This window comes from Sinocyclocheilus grahami, unplaced genomic scaffold, assembly GCF_001515645.1.
Source record: "Sinocyclocheilus grahami isolate Dianchi unplaced genomic scaffold, SAMN03320097.WGS_v1.1 scaffold380.1, whole genome shotgun sequence".
NCBI lineage: Eukaryota > Metazoa > Chordata > Actinopteri > Cypriniformes > Cyprinidae > Sinocyclocheilus > Sinocyclocheilus grahami.
The window spans coordinates 52,254-73,251 of record NW_015505559.1 but is presented as its reverse complement, the minus strand read 5'-3'; the positions used below and the strand labels follow the sequence as shown (position 1 = coordinate 73,251).

At 36.8% G+C, this 20,998-nt stretch overlaps 1 pseudogene; it reads right to left on the bottom strand.

Annotated features, from left to right (window-relative positions):
• The window catches only part of LOC107549736 (von Willebrand factor A domain-containing protein 8-like), a 54,713-nt pseudogene extending 35,987 nt beyond the window's left edge, over window positions 1–18,726 (bottom strand).
• Window positions 18,727–20,998: the final 2,272 nt, after the last annotated feature.

Sequence of the window (20,998 nt, the reverse complement as noted above, 5' to 3'; positions counted from 1 at the left end):
AAAATATACTGTGTAAAAAAGTCTATAAAAACATTGACAATACATGGAATTTGAGTATCATCATATGATTGTGTCTCTTCAGAGGACTTCAATAAAACTGCTTGATTCATATGGATTTTTTCAACGGACATATGGATGTCTTTATGAACTTTCTGAAGCTTGAAAGTTTTGGTTGCTTGGACTTTCAATGGATGGACAAAAATAATGAGATAATATTAAAAATATCTTCATTTATGTTTCAAAGATGAATAAAAGACTTTGCGTTTGAAGTAAATAGGTGAAAGAATTCTCATTTTTGGGTGAACTAACCCTTTAATAAACAACTTTAAATTTGCTTTTACTGTGTTTATTTATACATTCTTGATAATGTCACTATGTCTGGTTCCATTTAAAAAAAAAACTATGTGGTATTTATAGTAATTGAAAATGACCAAAAGACAACAGAATGGCATTTAAAAATCTGTGCATTTTGCAACTGTAAATTAGGACATCAAGGGTCAGCTGAGCAGATTCATGCAATTGTCTGATTAAAACATTACCTGTCTTGCAGCTCCTGGTCAGTGAGCTGTAGTTCGTCTTTTAGAATCTGGTAACGGTCCCACCTCAGTAGTCGAGCCCTGTCATACAGAGCTAGCTCTCAGTCATGCAGCAACCTGAGACGGTAGGCCGTCCAGATTAATCACCAAACAAATGACCAGCAACCTGCTCCAAAGTGAAAAACTCAAGCACAGAAACAGCAGTGCTGGGTTTTCACACCAAGAGTGTGTTCTCAAGAAAAATAAATAAAAAATACAACTGCCAAAAAGACCAAAAATAAAAGGATTAAAAAAAAATGTATTGCGTCACAACAATATCTGTTAACAGACATTTATGAAGAGAGGTACATAAAACACAATGTCCTAACCAATGTCCTTGATGCAACAAGTTTCCAGTGTCAACTAATTTGTCCACCTATTATTATTCATTTATTGTCATTATTATTAGTAGTAGTTGTAGTAATTTAATATTATGAACATTTAAAGTGCTACTAAATTATTACTACTACTACTACTACTACTACTAACTCAAATGTTTATAATAATAATAATAAATTATTATTTTACTACTACTAATAATGTATTGCTATAATATTTAAACTTACTACTACTAATAATAATTAAATGAATAATTAAAAAAAAAATTTTCATAATAACAATACATTATAATAATAATAATAATGTATTATTATGAACATCTGATTTATTATTATAAGTAGTAGTAATTTATTGATATGAACATTTGAATTATTACTATTAATATAACTTTTTTCAATTAAATTTTTCTATCATTCATATTATTATTAGTAGAAGTAATAGTAATAATTTATTGATATAATGAACATTTGAATTATTATAACTAATTATTAATATAATAAGTATTATTATTAGTACTACTACTACTAATATAGATACGTGAACACTGACCATTCTGGATTATGGACGATAAAAATGAGTTGGCATCACACTGGGTTTGGTGTTATAGTGTAAGCCTCTAGAGTAAGTGTATAGTAGTGTAAGTGTAGAGTAAGTACGGATTGAGGCTGACCTGGAAAGCACAGCCAGAGTGCCACGGTGGATGCCGTCCAGCAGCACCAGCTTGCCCTCCTGAGCAGCAGTGACCAGCGGGGAGGCCCTCCAGGCTGTGTCTCCATTAGGCAGGGTGTACCTCTGCTGGAGGAGGTCCCATGCAGTCATGTCCTACCACACACACACACACAGAGACAACACCTGTCATTTAGTGTATCCTGTAGTACGCTAACAAAGAAGGACAGAGGTGTGTGTGGACAGGGTTTACCAGTGCATTTAAGGTCAGTCATTCACACTGCTTTAGATTGTTATGGAAATGCGTGGGCAGTGACTGATCTTTTATAATAACACAATACATCCACCATGACTCAAGATTTAAGCAAAGGGCTGTGCCATGATCTCAAGTCGCAATCACTCAATATATTGGCAAATTTTTAACAAATATGGTGTGAAATGAACATGTTCAATTAATTACATTTTGTACATAGTATTTTCTGCTTTGTTCCAGTTTCTGAACAGTTTATAACTGTTCCGTTTTATTTTTCCCTCAGATCGTTGGACCTCAATCTTTAGCATACTATATATACTCTAAGAAAATACTAATATACAGTGGGTACGGAAAGTATTGAGACCCCCTTAAATTTTTCACTCTTTGTTATATTGCAGCCATTTGCTAAAATAATTTAAGTTAATTTTTTTTCCTCATTAATGTACACACAGCACCCCATATTGACAGAAAAACACAGAATTGTTGACATTTTTGCAGATTTATTAAAAAAGAAAAACTGAAATATCACATGGTCCTAAGTATTCAGACCCTTTGCTCAGTATTTAGTAGAAGCACCCTTTTGATCGAATACAGCCATGAGTCTTTTATATATATATATATATATATATATAAATTCAGCAAGGATGCATTACAATGATCAAAAGTTAAAAGTAAAGATATTTATAATGTTGCAAAGGATTTCTATTTCAAATATTCAAATATGCAGTTCATTCTATTCATCAAAGAATCCTTAAGAAAAAAATGTATCACGGTTTCCTGAAAAATATTAGTCAGCACAACTGTTTTCAACACTGATAATAATACTAAATGTTTCTTGAGCAGCAAATCAGTATATTAGAATGATTTCTGAAGGATCATGTGACACTGAACACTGGAGTAATGATGCTGAAATTTCTGCATCACAGCAATAAATTGCATTTTAAAATATATTCAAATAGAAAACAGTTCTTTTGAATTATAATAATATTTCAAAATATATTACTGTTTTACTGTATTTTTGATCAAATAAATGCAGCCTTGGTGAGAAGAAAATTCAAATTCAAAAACATTAAAAACAACTATCACTAGCTTCAAGCATGTTCAAATATTACACAATTTTCAACGGCAATTTCACACATATAAAGCTCCATGTGTCAAAGTTCATATTTTATTCTTGTTATTATACACTACATTAAATTTAAAGCATTAAAAAAAACATTAAAATATGAGACCGATTGAACTTTTCCACTGTTTGCCAAACTGTTTGAGGGAAATTCGCATGAACTTTTAAGACAAGAAAAACACTGAAAAGTTATCTCAAGGTGAATCTACACAGGGAGAACAAAACTATCAAAACAAGTGGAAACACAAGACACAAAACAGTATTGCTCGTCAAAGCAAGTGCCAAGACTCTTTTTCTGGCTTGTGACGTAGTATTTTTTCCACAACTGAAAGCACTGTATGTCATCAGGGACGAGCAGAGGCCCATACGAGTTCATAAAAGGGCTTCAGAGGGCTAACAAGATGAAGTGTGCTACAAAATTCCTCTTTTCCCTATACACTATGACCTCTTGCTCTCACCGGCAAAAAATAACTTGAGCATGATGCACGGACTGCTTCCTTTTCCTGCTCTATTCTCACTGAGCCAAAGGAATTCCCGACATTCCAGTATTAAACGCACACACGTACAGTGCTTTACTACCTGCGGCGCTAAAGTTTACACTCTGCTCTGAGCGGTTCTTCACAGTCTGTATGAGGTGCATCAAAACACGAGCATGCTGCGATCAGACCCAGATGCTGCTGCGGGGCGCTCAGCAAGAGCTCTTCACATCAGCTCCTCACCACATTTTGTCTGAAGTCTCAGTCAATATTTTGGTTTAAGTTTTACATTAAAGGGATAGTTCACCCCAAAATGAAAAATTGCTGAAAATGTACTCACCCTCAAGTCATCCGATATGTTTCTATCAGCTGTTTGGACTCATTCTGAAGGCACCCATTCACTGCAGAGGATCCATCGATGAGAAAGTGACGTAATGCTAAAGTTCTCCAAATCTGTTCTGATGAAGAAACACACTCATCTACATCCTGGATGGCCTGAGGGTGAACACATTTTCAGCAAATGTAATTTTTTTGGGGTGAACTATTCCTTTAACCGTTAATGAAAATAAATCAAAAATAAGAAGTACAAGGACATTTACAGAAGTCCCTCTGTGACACATCACATATTATTATTTAAATAATTTTGTTTATTGTTATGTTTGATATAATGTACATTGGGGTGTTTTGTCTTACATTTTATGTTATTTAGTTAATGCTTTTTGTATTATTTTAGCATTGTGCGTCACCCTGCTGGTGTTTTGTGTTTGTGTGTATGACCCTGTGCACTGTCTATATGTTTTATCAACAGGCCACTTATGATGAACTCTGATTTATCATGTAGTTTTCTACTCTACTCCCTGTATTATCATGGTGGTTATCAGTACAATTTAGGTAAAAGCTGATTTGGTAGTTTATTCTTCTTTTTACTGTAAATTTACCAGGATAATTTTTTTACAGTGAATGCATTGCTTTCTCTGTGAAGGACACATGTGATGCCAAAACATGGTATCTTAAAAGGCATTTGTCTTTTTTAACAGCATTTACATTGGGAGCACAACTATGATGCCTTAAAAGGCTGCCTACGTAGTCAGCTGACACGATTTTGTGTTCTGAAAGCAGAATAGGGCCAATGCTGTTAATGATAACTGGGGGAGATCAAGGACAGGGCATGACTCGGATCCAAGAATAGAAACAACCCAAGAACACATGGCTATTTAAGGACTCAAGCTCAAAAATATTTTGTGTGGTCTTACAAGAATCACAAATATTAAAACACCAATGATTGCTGATGGAAACTCAGGGAGATCTGTGACCCCTGCGGTGCATGAACTCTGGCTCTGTGTGCTGATGCCCAGGACAACACTGAGCTTTCCCCCAAAAACCCAAACACTCATCTGAAAACCTCACTGTCCACAGCTGCGCACAACTGAGCAAACACAAAACCATGCTCATGTGATGAGAAGGTACATTCAGAGACCGAAGAGAGCAAAAGAAAGGGGGTAAAGGAAGACACAACTGGGAACATTTTGCATTTTACAAAGGAATAGTCCAGGTTAAAGATAAAATGGAAAAGCTGCAATACAATTTATTTCTCCATGTAAACATGCGCTAGATGGACGAGTTTGAAAATGTCTCTCTAAAGCATTTTTGATACCACTGCCCTGCGTCTCGTAATTTCAAAAAAAAAAAAAAAAAAAAAAACCCCTGTGGTCTTACAAGAATCACAAATATTAAAACACCAATGATTGCTGATGGAAACTCAGGGAGATCTGTGACCCCTGTGGTGCATGACCTCTGGCTCTGTGTGCTGATGCCCAGGCCTCTCTAAAGCATTTTTGATACCACTGCCCTGCGTTTTGTAATTTCAAAAAAAAAAAAAAAAACCCTGCACAGTCGGTATAGTTTCTAACCCAATCTTATAAGAAAGTGTAAAAATAAATGTATCTATAAACAGTTTTGGCAAATTAATGGTGAAATTGTATGAATTAATGTTATCATTTAAGTTATATGAAAATATGATTTTCAGAAGAAAACAACATTTTACATTTTGCTCAACTTGTATGAGTTCATATGAACATACGATTTTTATAAAACAAACAAACAAACATTTTTAGAGGAAAATTAATGTATTTCACATTTTGATGAATTGGTGGTAAATTAATTTGGATGATTTGAGTCATAAATAATCAGTAAAAAAAAAAACAAAAACAAAAACAAATAAAAAGAAGATTTTTAGGAGAAAACAACTAATTTACATTTTGGCGAATTGGTTGTTGAATTTGTAAAAATGTGTACAATTTGAGTCATACGAAAACAGAATGTATTTCACATTTTGATGAATTGGTGGTAAATTAATTTGGATGATTTGAGTCATAAATAATCAGTAAAAAAAAAAGAAAAACAAAAACAAATAAAAAGATGATTTTTAGGAGAAAACAACTAATTTACATTTTGGCGAATTGGTTGTTGAATTTGTAAAAATGTGTACAATTTGAGTCATACGAAAACATAAAATTTTTAGATAAACTAGAATAAAAAGCAACATTTTAGAAGGAAATAATTATTTTACATTTTGATGAAGTCGTATGAATTTGGATAATTGGAGTCATATGAAAACATCTTGGTGAAATTGTATAAATTTATACGATTCGAGTCTTATGAAAATGTAAAATTTTTCGATAAAACTAGAATTAAAAGTGAAATTTTAGAAGGAAACAATTATTTTACATTTTGGTGGTGAATTTGTTCAAATTTGAATGATTTGAGTTGCACAAAAAAAGTAAGATTTTTAGAAAAAAACAAACAAACAAAAACTAAGCATTACGGTCCACCCCTAAACATAACCATCAGCGGTGTGTAAGCACATCACACAAATAAATTAATTAGATTCATACAAATTTGCCACCAATTCACCAAAAAAAACGCAAAACAGGCTGCATCCACACCACTAGATGTCAGTACAAATCTAAGACGACAGCTATATCAGCTTTTGCACCATTAAAAATATGCAACTTTAAAGGAATATTTTCAGGTTCACTACCAGTAGAACTCTACTGACAGCATCAATGACACACCACCACAGAAAATAACACGTCGACTACTGTACAATAAACTAAACTACATTTTTGCCAACAGCTGAGGCACAACCATTTTCAATTGAAATCGAAAACATCTGTGGCGTACAGCTTAACCTGTACTGATCCTTCCTTTAAAATGTTACCATTTTGTCTTCTTGGGATTGATTAGTTTTTATTATTTTCTTATGTTTTGACATTACCTGATAAAGCATAATTGGTTCAATGCTGTAGCCCAGCATTTCAGCAAATTCTCTTGCAATCACGGATTTGCCACAGCCCTGCAAAAACAAGAAGAAACAGCATTAGCCAAACCACAAGGCAATTTTACTAAACAAGCATTTGATGTATATTGTTCATCTGATCTAATCTCACTTAAATTAGAACACAAGCCATGACGCACACACAGAAGACACAGATGATCTTCTTGCATTACCTTAACAGGCAGTATATGAAAAGTGAGCTATTGTTCGAAACACATCAACTTTGTATTTCAAAGTGCATTTGTCAGTGAGGGTGGCCACAGGAAGTTATCTGTGTACCTTGGCTCCGATCAGACCAATGTCTTTGACGAGGTGGGACTGCATCATCTCAGCCAGCAGGCGGTCGTGGGTGGGGGTGCCGATGAACTGCAGTTGAGTGGGCGACTCGGCCGCGTCCCTGATGTAACCTGCGGAGAAACCACAGCATTTCCTATCGAGGGAAGAAACGGTTCATCTAATCCACAATTCCAAATAAAGCGCAAAGCAAAATTACCCCCATCGCTTTGTCCTGACCTGAAAGGGGATGTTCTGGTTGGTTATGTTGAGAGTGACAGCTGCCTGTCCTGCATGATCTCCATTCACAGGCTCAGCGCTCACCACTGCAGTCGGAGAAGGTTTCGTGCTCCCATCAGTCAACTCAAACCTCTGAGAACAGAGTCTCTATTAGTGGAAATTAATTATACAGTGGGTATAGAAAAGAATGACCCCCCCTTTAAAACAATCACATTCTGTTGCTTTGCAGCCTGAAATGAAGACGGACACAGTTTATAGAGTATACAGAGACTTACACTGAGCACCCTCTCTACTGCAGTACGGCCTTCCTTTCCCAGCATGACCTCGTATGGGTAAAGCCTCTGCACCAGCTGCTGCGCTGACAGCATGGGGAACAGCTTCTGCAACACATACAAATGCTCTTTGTGAAATTAGATTTCAGCACAATCACATTTATAATATCCCTCCATGTTAAAGGGGAGGTTGATCAGCTATTATCAAAGGCTTGATTGTGTTTATGGAGTGCACTGTAACGTGTTCATGCTACGTTTAAAAAAAAAAAAAAAAAAGTGTTATTTTCACATACTTTACCTTTATTCTACACCGCTGTTTTCGTTCCTCGTCAAAACGGTCTGTTGAGTTTGTGGTTCTATGAAGCCCCTCCCTCAGAAATACACAATCGGGCTCAGATTGGTTAGCTGACCCAGTGTGTTGTGATTCGCTAACCGCCTAGCGCACGTTGTCCGGAAACATCACACCCCCTTCCAATTACGGGTAGCTGCATGTTCCCGGGGGCAGTGATGTCACAAACCCGGGAAGAAGCTTGTTGTAGTCCCTACCAGCCTTTTTTTGTAGTCCTTGAACAGCGATTTCTTTAAAAGAAAATATCTCCCTTTGCATTGAAGTATGAGCGTCGTAAATTTGCAGACGTTGTTTATGCTCTAACAGCAACATTACACACTGACTAAAGTTAAAAAGGTGAATTCATAATCAACCACCCCTTTAAATTCCATTTGTTTGCTGCTAGTGAGATACTTAAACCTAAAGCAAAATGACACACTTTACCGTTAACCATACTTCATGCAGTCTGCTACTCACTAGAACTGCGAAGGCAGATGGAAGATTGTCCATAGGGAAATCAGGCAGACTTAAGCTGGCAGACTCCTGAGAACAAAGTGTAGTGGCGAAAGACAAGAGCTGGGACACCCTAAGATGGGAGAAAATCGTTTCAGCGTTTTTGGCCAAAGAAAAACCATGTTTGAAAACGACTGTACCTTTCAGGAGGCACATTTGGTCCAATTCTGTATAGATGCTCTAGTTGGTCCTTTTAAAAAACAGAAACCGTTAGAGGCCGGACACTAGTGACACTACACATTTATCAGTACATCTCACATTCATAACATGCTTCTGTGTGTCTGAAAGCACCTTGAAGGAAAGGTAGTTGATGTCTCTGGCCTGGAAGCGGGAGCGGAGAGGTGGATCCAGCGGGTTTCTTTGTATCGGGGAACAGGCAGGCCGAGAGCAATGACTCGAAAATCCTCACTCACCCAAACAATCTTCCACGCATCCAGCTCGTCTTTAGTGTGCTCCTATTAGACCAATACCAACATGGCAAACAGTACACACTGGTAAACAAATGTTAACAAATATTATAAAGTTATTGTAAAATGTTACCAACATCTCTATCTGAGGCCCTGTATTTCACCTTACACTTGATATTAAGATGCATTTTTGTTGATCCGATCACAAGTGGACAACACTAAATACAAGTGTAAACGGTGTGATTAATTTTAAGCTCGTCCACTTCTGACCACTTCCAGAGGTAGCTGAAATCTCATTTGTCCGATTTGCATTTGTAGTGTAGACACTCGTGGTCGAATGCATTCAAACATCCACAAAAGAGCACCTCCTCTCTACCCTACTGACCCAATTCTCAAACATTACAGGACATGTTGTTGAAGCACGCTAGCCAGACAGGATTTCAACTTTGCCATCTGAAATCATAAGTTTGCTTTAAAGTATGAATTAATGTAAAAAGCACAATGTCCTCTCACCAGTCCTGATTAAAACACAAACTCACAGCGTTAGGTGTAGTTTTGTGGCTATCAGAGAAGAAAATAAAGCTGCTGCTCTCCATATCGTTTTCTGTTGTCTCCTTTTGCATTCATATGTAAATTGTGTGAGATTGTATTTAGCAATATTAGATGGAAAGATCCGTAAAAGCCCATATATACACCTGCCCATAACCCCTCTCCTCAAAGAAATCAGGAAAGTGGACAAAAGAGAGCGATTAAAACACCGGGTGTAAACGGGAACACCCTCGTCTACTTGTGATGCGACTGGCCAAAATGCTTCTTAAAAGCAGGTGTAAACAGGGCCAAAAAGCATGAGTTAAAGTACAGCTTTTTGACTGGTCAGTCTGCTTTTGTGACCACAGGGAGTGCTGCAGATCCAGCATGGTTCTCCTCACCTCCAGGAGTTTGTCGTAGCATTGTGCTGACATGAGAAAGCATCCATCTTCCATCTTCCAGCTGCATCTCTCGATTCTCCAGCAGGTTATTGAGAACTGGCGACACGTTCCTCTCGGCCTTCTCCAGGCCCTCCAACACCAGAATCCGACCCTCAGTTGCAGCTCGGACAGCACACTGAAGGAGACAGCAAGGACAGGAAAAAGTTGAGGCACCTTGCAGGAAGTGATCTAAATCTGAATATGATATTTGGGTTAGAGGTTATTAGAACAGGGCTTAGACGGCAACAGTGTGCAGAATAAGGGCAGGAACAAGAGCTGAGTCTAATTCTCTGGTGCAACAACCTTCAAGTTACTGTTCTAGAACACAATACTGTCAATGAGTATTTGATAAGCAGCATTATGTGTAATTATATTAGCAGAAAATCTAGAACCCAATATGGTCAATGAGTATTTGATAAGCAGCATTATGTGTAATTATATTAGCAGAAAATCTAGAACCCAATATGGTCAATGAGTATTTGATAAGCAGCATTATGTGTAATTATATTAGCAGAAAATCTAGAACCCAATACTGTCAATGAGTATTTGATAAGCAGCATTATGTGTAATTATATTAGCAGAAAAGCACCAATCAATTTTTGTCACAAAATATCACAGCTGGCAAAAGGGTTTATTACATAGCGCATATACTATATATATTTTTATCAAGGGTGCCAATATTAGTGGAGGGCACTCTCTCGGTGTGTGTGTGTGTGTGTGTGTGTATATATATATATATATATATATATATATATATATATATATATATAACATGGGGTGATATAACAAACATTGCAGCCATTATTGTCATGTGACAAGAAGGCCGTAATATGGGGGAGAAATTCCATCATGGGTAGTTCAGATGTCAGCTGGAATAACACCTAGAAAACATTTATTAAATTTGGAATATCATGATAAGTAAATAAATAAATAAACTCTGCCAACTTTCTGGAAAACAGTCCATTATCTTGAAAATAGAATTTGTTGACTGATCATTTAATGCATACAATTAACATTGGACTACAGCATACTTCAACCAAACTTCTCATCTCAGCTTTCTGAAATCTACATCTACATCAAATCAGAAAGACTGTCTGTGACACTCTTTCGTCTTGAGAAGGACTTCCTATCTGTAGTGTGTTTTAGAAAGTGTTCATCTGTCATTTCACCCACTTCACAGAGCAGCTCACTTCTACTCTTGACTAATCCTGTTTTTGTTTTTTTTAGATCCTAACCCATTTGTGGGCTGAATCTCTAAATCTTGTCTGTTATGAAGATGCAGCCATGCACACATGTGTGTACAAGAATCAAACGGCATTGACGTCAAAGGCAGGAAATTCTGGGCTACTCCGATGACCACAAAACAAGTCGCTATATAATTAGGTTAACATGTAAATACATGCCCGATTGTGTGGGAACAAGGCCTACAAATATGTCACCAGATGGTCCAAATTTAGCTCAGTACCCATATCCATTCTGAATACCATAATCACATAATTACTAGAAATGCATGTGATGCAGACTAGAGAGACTAGTTAAAACCTCAGACCAGTGCGTGTCAATGACACAGCAAATTGTAAATAGCTGAGCTAAATGCCTTTTGCCCTGCTTGACCCCAAAAAGGGACACAAAGAAAAGCCAAAGACTCAAGAGGAAAGAGTTTTTTTGACCACAAGTAACTTTCTCTTGACTTCCTACACAATGATGTCCATTTGGTCTGTGGTGGAATAATGAAGAGCAGAATATATGATGTAATATCATGTATAATTACGAAATGGATAGTTCCATTTTTAAAGCTGATAGGTCAAAATGTCATTCCAACTGTGCTAAAATACATGATAGGGTAACAGCTATACATGTCAGGAAGGGGTGGGCGATCTGTCGATTTTATATAGTGATCGATCTCGACGATCTATCTTTTATGTCCTCATAATAATGTTAAAGGGGTCATATGATGTTGCTAAAAAGAACATTATTTTGTGTATTTGGTGTAATGAAATGTGTTTATGCGGTTTAAGGTTTCAAAAACACATTATTTTCCACATACTGTACATTATTGTTTCTCCTCTATGCCCCGCCTTTCTGAAACGCCTCGATTTTTACAAAGCTCATCGGTCTGAAAAGCGAGGTGTTCTCAATACCATGTCAAACAAAGACATTTGTTCAATTATTAATAGATCTCAGATTTCTTTACCTGCTTGTGTGAGTTTTTGGAATAACATATTTAGTGATATAGAATGGGAAGAGTTTTGACTTCTTCGACAAAAATTATTTTTATCTAATAAAGTTGTTGAAGTCTCTATCAAAATTATCCATAATTGTTATCCGGTAAATTATAAACTTGCTAAATTTAACAATAGTATTTCCCCCAATTGCTCCTTTTGCCTTCAGTCTGAAGAAACAATCAATCATCTGTTTTGGGACTATGCTTATTCTAAAGTGTTCTGGGTTGACTTTTCCAATTTGTTAAAAAATATTTATATCCAAACTTTTGTATAACCCCAAAAATTTTTTGGTTACTCTTTGAATTTAGACCCTTCTCACTGTAAATGTATTATTAATCTATTGCTATATCTTGCTAAATTTTACATTCATAAGTTGTTTTGGGACTATGCTTATTCTAAAGTGTTCTGGGTTGACTTTTCCAATTTGTTAAAAAATATTTATATCCAAACTTTTGTATAACCCCAAAAATTTTTTGGTTACTCTTTGAATTTAGACCCTTCTCACTGTAAATGTATTATTAATCTATTGCTATATCTTGCTAAATTTTACATTCATAAGTGTACATTTTCAAAGAAAACTCCCTACTTTTTTATTTTAGGAAAGATGTGTATGTAAACTCTTTAAGAAACTCTAATAATTCTATTGCATGTAAGACTCTTTCATGGTGTAAGTCTTATAAGCTTACATAGTATGCTTTGGAGTATTGTTTGTAACCCTTATTGTCTTTTGTTCTTACTTGTCTTTGTAATTGTATTTGCTGTTCTTCTATTGCATAAAAAAAAAAACTGCCATCACGAAAAAAGAAAAAAAGAGAAGAAAAAAAAAGCGAGGTGTGCTGTGATTGGCCAGCTATCCAGTGCGTTGTGACTGGCCGAATACCTCAAGCGTGTGACGGAAATGTTACGCTCCTCACCATACTGTGATGCCATGTCCCGGCCGGAGTGACGAGACAAAAACATTAAAACCCATTATAAACGAGGCATTTGTTGCATCCAGTGGGGACTTAATTACGGATTATAGGAATTTATACTGTCTTTTTACGCGTTGCATTGCATCGCACCGTGTAAACATAAATCCATGTCTGCATTTGTGATCAGAGAAATGACAAACAACAAACTCTACACTGTTCAAAACTCACGTTTGAATCATCAGTGGCAAATCCTTTAAATATGAAAAACGTACTTACAGTCTGTGAGTCAGAACTGCCGGCATTGTAGTCTACTCTACCAGGATCAGGAAACAGTCCTCCATAAAATGTGCTGCACACATCTGGATATTTGGGTTGAACTGTTCTGGAACAGTGTTGTAAATACAACTTAACCACTGATTTCTAGTTGTGTCCTCTTTTGGAAGGCCAAACAAAGTAGTTTCGCTTTCACAACGAAACACACGGCGGGCTTGAGTGAGCCGAGGCCGGCGGATTCGACGAAGGAGCGTCCGGAGGGCTTGCGGCAACCACATGTGACGACCCCGGGCTGGACTCCGCTTCATCCACAGTGAAAGCCGATCCGGCGACCCACAGCGCGAAGTTGATTTATTTCTTCAGCGACCAGCACGGATCAGCTCCAGGCATGACGAAGCGGATATCGTCCTCTTTTGGAAGGCCAAACAAAGTAGTTTCGCTTTCACAACGAAACACACGCCAACAACAATACAACAGTGAGAATCAAAGTTACGCCTTCTTTCTTTGCGTGAACATTTGGGCGGCGTTATGCAAATCTTCCCACACAGTGACATAGACATGTGGGGGTGTGTTAGAACGAGCCGTTTTAGGTAGGCGTGGTTGACTCTTAACTTTTATAAAGAATATCTCTTTGGATTTGAGACTTTAGTCTTTGCATTTTTACAGATCTTCTTTATGCACCAAGAGCTTGTAACACTCCAAAGAGAAAGAAAAAATTTAAATCGCATCATATGATGCCTTTAAAACCAGAGGCATCATGCCCATTCAAACCGAAGGCAAACACGTGCCCCCTCAGATTTCTGAGCCAAGTGGATTTTGAATGCAGCTTCCAAAAGAGAAAAATAGACAAATAATATTTGTTTTATATTTGATACAAACACACGAGTGTGAAATGCGGCACATCACTAGCTGCTAAATTCAAATCTGCGTTCGCTGGCTGGCGCTGAGGCAGAGACAGACAGCGTTGAGCATTATAACCAGTCAATCACACACGATTCTGCTGAGCTTATGAATGCAATTGCCAATCAGAGGCTTTCAGATGACTGAATTCTGCTCTCGTCAGAAACAAGTGCAGTTGTGCATATGAAGTTAAGTAAGAGATTAATTTCACTGTGTGAACAACTTCAGTGATTATACCTGGAGTTTTTGAGAGTGCTTGAACTCTGGCTAGACGTCAATGCGAATGTTCTTTGATAATGTAAATGTTCTTTGCTCTCTTTCTGTACAATGAAAGTGTTATAATTGGCTAACTTACAATGTTTTTATTAAATTCACGCTAAATACAGTGTCAATCGTATTAAAATATTTTATGGCATGACACCCATATCTGGTAGGCCTGCTTAATTAAAAAGACGGATTTTGTGTGTAGTTAATCGATTACACTAATATTATTTGCCCATCGCCCATTATACAGTAGATCAACTAACAATGCCAATCAGAGGCTTTCAGATGACTGAATTCTGCTCTCGTCAGAAACAAGTGCAGTTGTGCATATGAAGTTAAGTAAGAGATTAATTTCACTGTGTGAACAACTTCAGTGATTATACCTGGAGTTTTTGAGAGTGCTTGAACTCTGGCTAGACGTCAATGCGAATGTTCTTTGATAATGTAAATGTTCTTTGCTCTCTTTCTGTACAATGAAAGTGTTATAATTGGCTAACTTACAATGTTTTTATTAAATTCACGCTAAATACAGTGTCAATCGTATTAAAATATTTTATGGCATGACACCCATATCTGGTAGGCCTGCTTAATTAAAAAGACGGATTTTGTGTGTAGTTAATCGATTACACTAATATTATTTGCCCATCGCCCATTATACAGTAGATCAACTAACAACCTATAAAGGTGCAAAATGCATTTACTTACGCATATTTGAGAATCGAGATACCCCCTCAAAAATAATATGTGCATGACACCCCTGGTTAAAACTACAGCAATGACTGCCTATTAGATGACTGTGGCTGGTCAAATTATATCACGTATCTCTATTAAGTGTCTTTCATGTGTGGAGGTGTATTTAAAAAAAACAACTCAACGTGAGCTAGCAGTATACTGCGATGAAACAAACTTTAGTTTCAGTTGTGCCGCAAGCGGTTTCAGTCATTTCAAGCGGTAAGATTTCGCCTCTCCTAAACGTAGTCCAATGACTGCCTATTAGATGACTGTGGCTGGTCAAATTATATCACGTATCTCTATTAAGTGTCTTTCATGTGTGGAGGTGTATTTAAAAAAAACAACTCAACGTGAGCTAGCAGTATACTGCGATGAAACAAACTTTAGTTTCAGTTGTGCCGCAAGCGGTTTCAGTCATTTCAAGCGGTAAGATTTCGCCTCTCCTAAACGTAGTCCAATCATGCAATGTGATTGTCGTAAAATGCAGTCTATTGTGGGACATGCTTTATTTTTAAAAGAGTTATTAAAAGCGCATTAACTGCGAAAGAGACTGTTCCCTGGGTGCTTTCTGTGCACGCGCTCCGAGGCGGCGCTAACACGAACAAGCGAAGTATATGTGGAGTTTCGGGCACGTGCATAAATGGTAAAATATACACAGTAATATGTATAAATGTCTGTCTTGGCAAGTATTTACAAAAAGACAGTCAGTTATGTCTTAAGTGAACAAACAATTGGGAAAGAAATCGGATGCATGTCAGTATATTAGATCCGTGCATTTGGTCTTAAAGAGACAGCAGGTAATAAACCTACTGCTGTCTGTATCATTAATGTTAATCAAACCACAAAAGACAGAGAAAATCACTCACTGCTCTTGAATGAATCACTTTATAACTTTAATAAGAAGCAATGTATATTTGATTCATACAGTGGTGCAGTGTTTAAAGATCAGGCTTTAATGTCCATTTTGGTTGTTTAATGCAATACTGTGTTTTAAATTGTTCAAATAGGTAAGTCATTGGCTTGTTCCACTCTGGATATTGTCAATAGTACATCTCAAAATTGGGAAGATCGCGATTCAGATCGTGGATCATGATTTCGTGAGACAAGATCGTGATATGATACTTTGGTAAGATCGCCCACCCCTAATATCAGGGACCAGCAGAATAATTGTGCTATAAATATTCAATTAAATCAAAACAGTTTCAGCGTTGTTATTGTTAACTAAAACTAGAACTATTAAAAATCATTGTCAACTGGAATATAGCAGAAATCATATATACAGTGGGTACGGAAAATATTCAGACCCCCTTAAATTTTTCACTCTTTGTTATATTGCAGCCGTTTGCTAAAATCATTTAAGTTAATTTTTTTTCCTCATTAATGTACACACAGCACCCCATATTGACAGAAAAACACAGAATTGTTAACATTTTTGCAGATTTATTAAAAAAGAAAAACTGAAATATCACATGGTCCTAAGTATTCAGACCCTTTGCTCAGTATTTAGTAGAAGCACCCTTTTTTTGTATCCAATTAATACTAAAATCTGAGTAAAATACTAAAACAAAAAATAAAATAAAATAAAACAAAAGAATAATAAAATAAATGAAATGAAACCATTACATTAAAATGTGAAAGGAAATATTTTAAATAAATAAAATTAAAACAAATTAAATTAAACTTTTAGATATTTACTCCTAAAGGTTTATAAAATTAATAAATATCTCACCCCAACACCACCTGCAACTGACTGGTGATAGCAAGCAGATCATGCGTGACGCAAACTAAATGCAAATTTTTTTTTCTTTCTGATAATACCTTTGATAATGTTTCAACAGAAAAATCGACAAAGCCATTCTTAAGTCTTTAAGGAATGCGTTTAATTCAATTTAAGTTTAAGTGTTTGCGCTTAACGTTTTTTATGCAGTAACCATTAATGCAATAATCCATTTGAGGTTGTGCTATAATGCAAATGATGCGCAGAACACATTCTTCAGCCATACATTCTCAATATAGCATGGCCTCCTGTAGCTAATTGCTTAAATTATACACTATCAGATCGACTTCTGAACAGAGAAAGCCTCTAAGAATAGCTGATCATCCAGTCCAAAACATTTCCCATTCAGACATAAAGGCTGGTCAACTGGGACTCGTTTGCCTGACACACAAAGCTTGTTATATAGGTCTGAAAATGAGCGCAGGGCCCAGGAGAGCCGTGAGCTGCTCTAGTTAACACCCAGCCCCCACAAGCAGCCCACCTTTAAACAAGACGTCCACGTCTGCTGCCTATCCATCACTCCACACAGCTAAAACAAGCACAAGTGATGGAATCTGATGCAGCACTATAAGCTTGGACTCTGTCTAAAGCTATGTACACAGTTAATCATCAAAATGCTTTAAAACCAGGAGCACTGGACCTAATGACTCTGACTGCAAAGGTATATTTACAATACATAACTACACTTTTTTATATCTCTGATCTTTAACTCGTGTTAATTGATTCTTTTGTGCATTTGCTTTAAACACCCCGATTAAGCGTCTGCACATACAATTATTTTAGTTTGATTGTTTTGGTTAGCAAAAGTAAAAAAAAAAAAAAAAGTCTAGAAAGGATTTCAAAAGAATATCAATCCAAAGTGGCGCGTGCATAAAATGGAGCTAAACAACTTCTCAGAACTAACGTGACGCTTACGAGCTGTTTCTGCAATGACTTTAAATCAGCTGGCGACTTTTAATGGACGTACAGTGTGAAGTTAGCTCTCCTCAGGTTCGCACAGGTGTCCTAGCAGACTAACCACAGTGTTGCAGCTGGCACATACTGTGATCTACTGGCACAAGTTCTGGACTTCTGGGAGTTTTGAGCACATACGAGATCGCGCCCATCTCCAGTGTCACCTGTGGAGGGGAAAAAAGGGTTCAATTAAACAGCAAAACAAAGTAATTGCAACATGAACAAACATACACCATGGAGTATCCACTTACAAACAATCCTGGTCAACAGAGCAGGCACTTACCTTTAAGATCTCAAGATTTAGAGAACCGCTGATTGTTTAGAGAACATAAACATATCTGAAGACAGAATACAAAACAAAAGCATTCATTCACCAAGTGTGTGCAAACACACAAAGGCATCTGTTGTGTTTTTTAGTTGCTCTTGGTAGAAACATACATATATGACATTGAGAACAGAAAGCCTAAGGAGGAAATAATAATAATAATGAGGCATGCATCTGCAACAGAAGATTTATGTCCAGATTTGTGCATTGTTTACTGCATCTACAGCTGTATTTTTGACCTGTGAGTGAATAATGTAATGCTACGAGTGAAAGGTTGAACTCTAAACCAGCTAATAACAATCTATAAATCCAAGAAAGGCTTTATTAGAGGTGATAAACAGGAGTTTGACCTCACGTGCGCTGCAGTTCCGCTCTTCCCGGGCCCCAGTATGTGGAGAATCCTCCTCGCAGCAACAGCTGCTGCTGCTGTTCCTCGCAGTAAAATAGGCGAATGCATCCTGAACCCTTGGAAAGCGCTGTCACGCATTTACCGGCTACACCGGAGTATGCTCGCGTCAGGGGTGTTTACACCAACAGCGGGCAGCTCGAGACGGAAGCATTCATGTGATGGACAGAAACGGTCCAGTTAATAGGTCTTCCGTGTGGAACGGGCGGATGCTTGGTATGGGTTCCGATCATTGAACGCAGCAAACAAACCTGTGGAGTCTTTTCAGAAGCGTTGGTTTCTAGGGATGACTTCTGCTGAGCATATCTCGAAGATTTGTGTAATCTAGTTAGGTTAGGTAACTGGATTGACTTAGGGTATCTAAACTTTACAACAACGAAGCATGTTCAAATAAAATGATATTAAATGAAATAATAAAATAAAATAAAACTGTAAATTTAAATACAAAATAAAATAAAAATAACATTATATATATATATATATATATATAAACTATCATAAAATAAATTTAAATACAAAATAAAATAAAAATAACATTATATATATATATATATATATATAAACTATCATAAAATTAATTTAAATACAAAATAAAATAAAAATAACATAATATATATATAAACTATCATAAAATAAATAAAAAACAAACAAACAAATAAATAAAAAATAAACAAACAAACAAATAAATAAATCAAAACTATCTTAGGCTGAATAATTTGACATTGTCTCGTTGCATTAGATAATTAGGCCTATATTATATTATTTGATGAAAATGTTCAAATATGAATTATTGACTCGAAACTCTTTACGGGCTACTGTATTAATACCATGCAATCTTTTATCAAATAAAGTCAAAGCATCTGTGATTTCATGTTGTTCGTAGAGTAGCTGAACTGTGCACAAGTGAACATGTCCTTCTGAACAATCGCAAAAGCCTGTTTTTCTAGTGATGGTCATTGCTATCGAGTTGTTGTTGTTTTGTGCTATAATGTGTAAAAAGCAGGATAGCGTCAGGGATAGCGCTCGGGTCCCTGCTGGGGATTTGACATTTATCACGTGGCTCAGCCTCTGGGAGACCCTGCTGAGCGGGCAGGAGGGGGACGGGGCAGTAACACTCGCTGTAGGAGACGCAAAGCAAAGCCTGTCCGACCAGACGCGTCTGTAGCGCTTGATCTGCGCGGAGAGAGCGCGGACAGAGCGCGGAGAGAGCGCGGAGGAGAACATGGAGGCTGATGGCCAGTACACCCGCAGCCCTGCCTGGGACGAGCTGGTCAGTACTGCTGCACGCTTTCTGCTCGGAGACACTCCACAGAGATGCTTGTAGACATGCACACTTGCTGCAGGCTCTGGTGAAGGCGTTTAGCTTGATGTGAGAATGAGGTCGAGCATCAGCGAGTTTGCGTTCCTCTACAGACCGACGGACTTTATGGACGGGGCTGATTCAGACATTACAAGTAGCATATGAGTCAAACGGGTCGTTTTTGGGAGTGCAGTGATTTAAAAACTCAACTCAAGGCACAGTTATTCTCAGTGGCATTCGCTATCAGCTGTTCTCAGCTCCTCAGAGTTAAGTCACAGCTGAATGAGAGGAAACGCGCGGATGGAGAGAACATGGAAGTGAATTCAATTCGGGAATTTGTTTGGCTCCGCATTTAGATCTGGGATGACTGATTTGTCATTAAAAATCGGGAAGGCTCTTTTGGTTGCGGTGTGTTTATGCAATGTGCCTGTGAATGTAAAGATAACTGGACAGACGATCAATCAGACCTGTAGGATTTGTGTTTAGGTCAGCTGTTTGAATTCACAAACCGTCAGATAATAGCAATCTGATGATTACAGATCTGCGTTAGCTACTTCACGAGGGCTTTTATTGTGTCACATGACTTATATGTGTGCTAATGTGAATAAATGTAGCCTATCATGTGTCTATATATATATATATATATACTGGCGCGCGTAGAATCTCAACAAGCTATAGGCTACAGGTTTTATGCAGAACTCTTTTAGATATATTTGCGATGTGTAAATGTGTAATAAAGTGATCAATAATGACAGTACTTATGTTATGTGGGTGTACTGTCCTGTTGCTATGGTTACTGTCTCACGAGAACGTGATTTCTGTTGTATTTAACTTTTGTAGATAATTAAATGATAGCCTATAATATATACACACACACACACATATATATTATAAGTTATAATAATAGGTTCTGAGGCTCTTATATATATAATATAATAATAATACATTGAACCGCCTTTTACATGTTATTATATATATATATATTATATATTAGGTTAAAATAATATAGTAATATATAATAATAATAACAATAATAATAATACATTGAAGTTTTACATGTTATTATATATATATATATATATAAATGTTATATAATAATAATACATTGAACCGCCTTGTACATGTTATATATATATATATATATATATATATATATATATA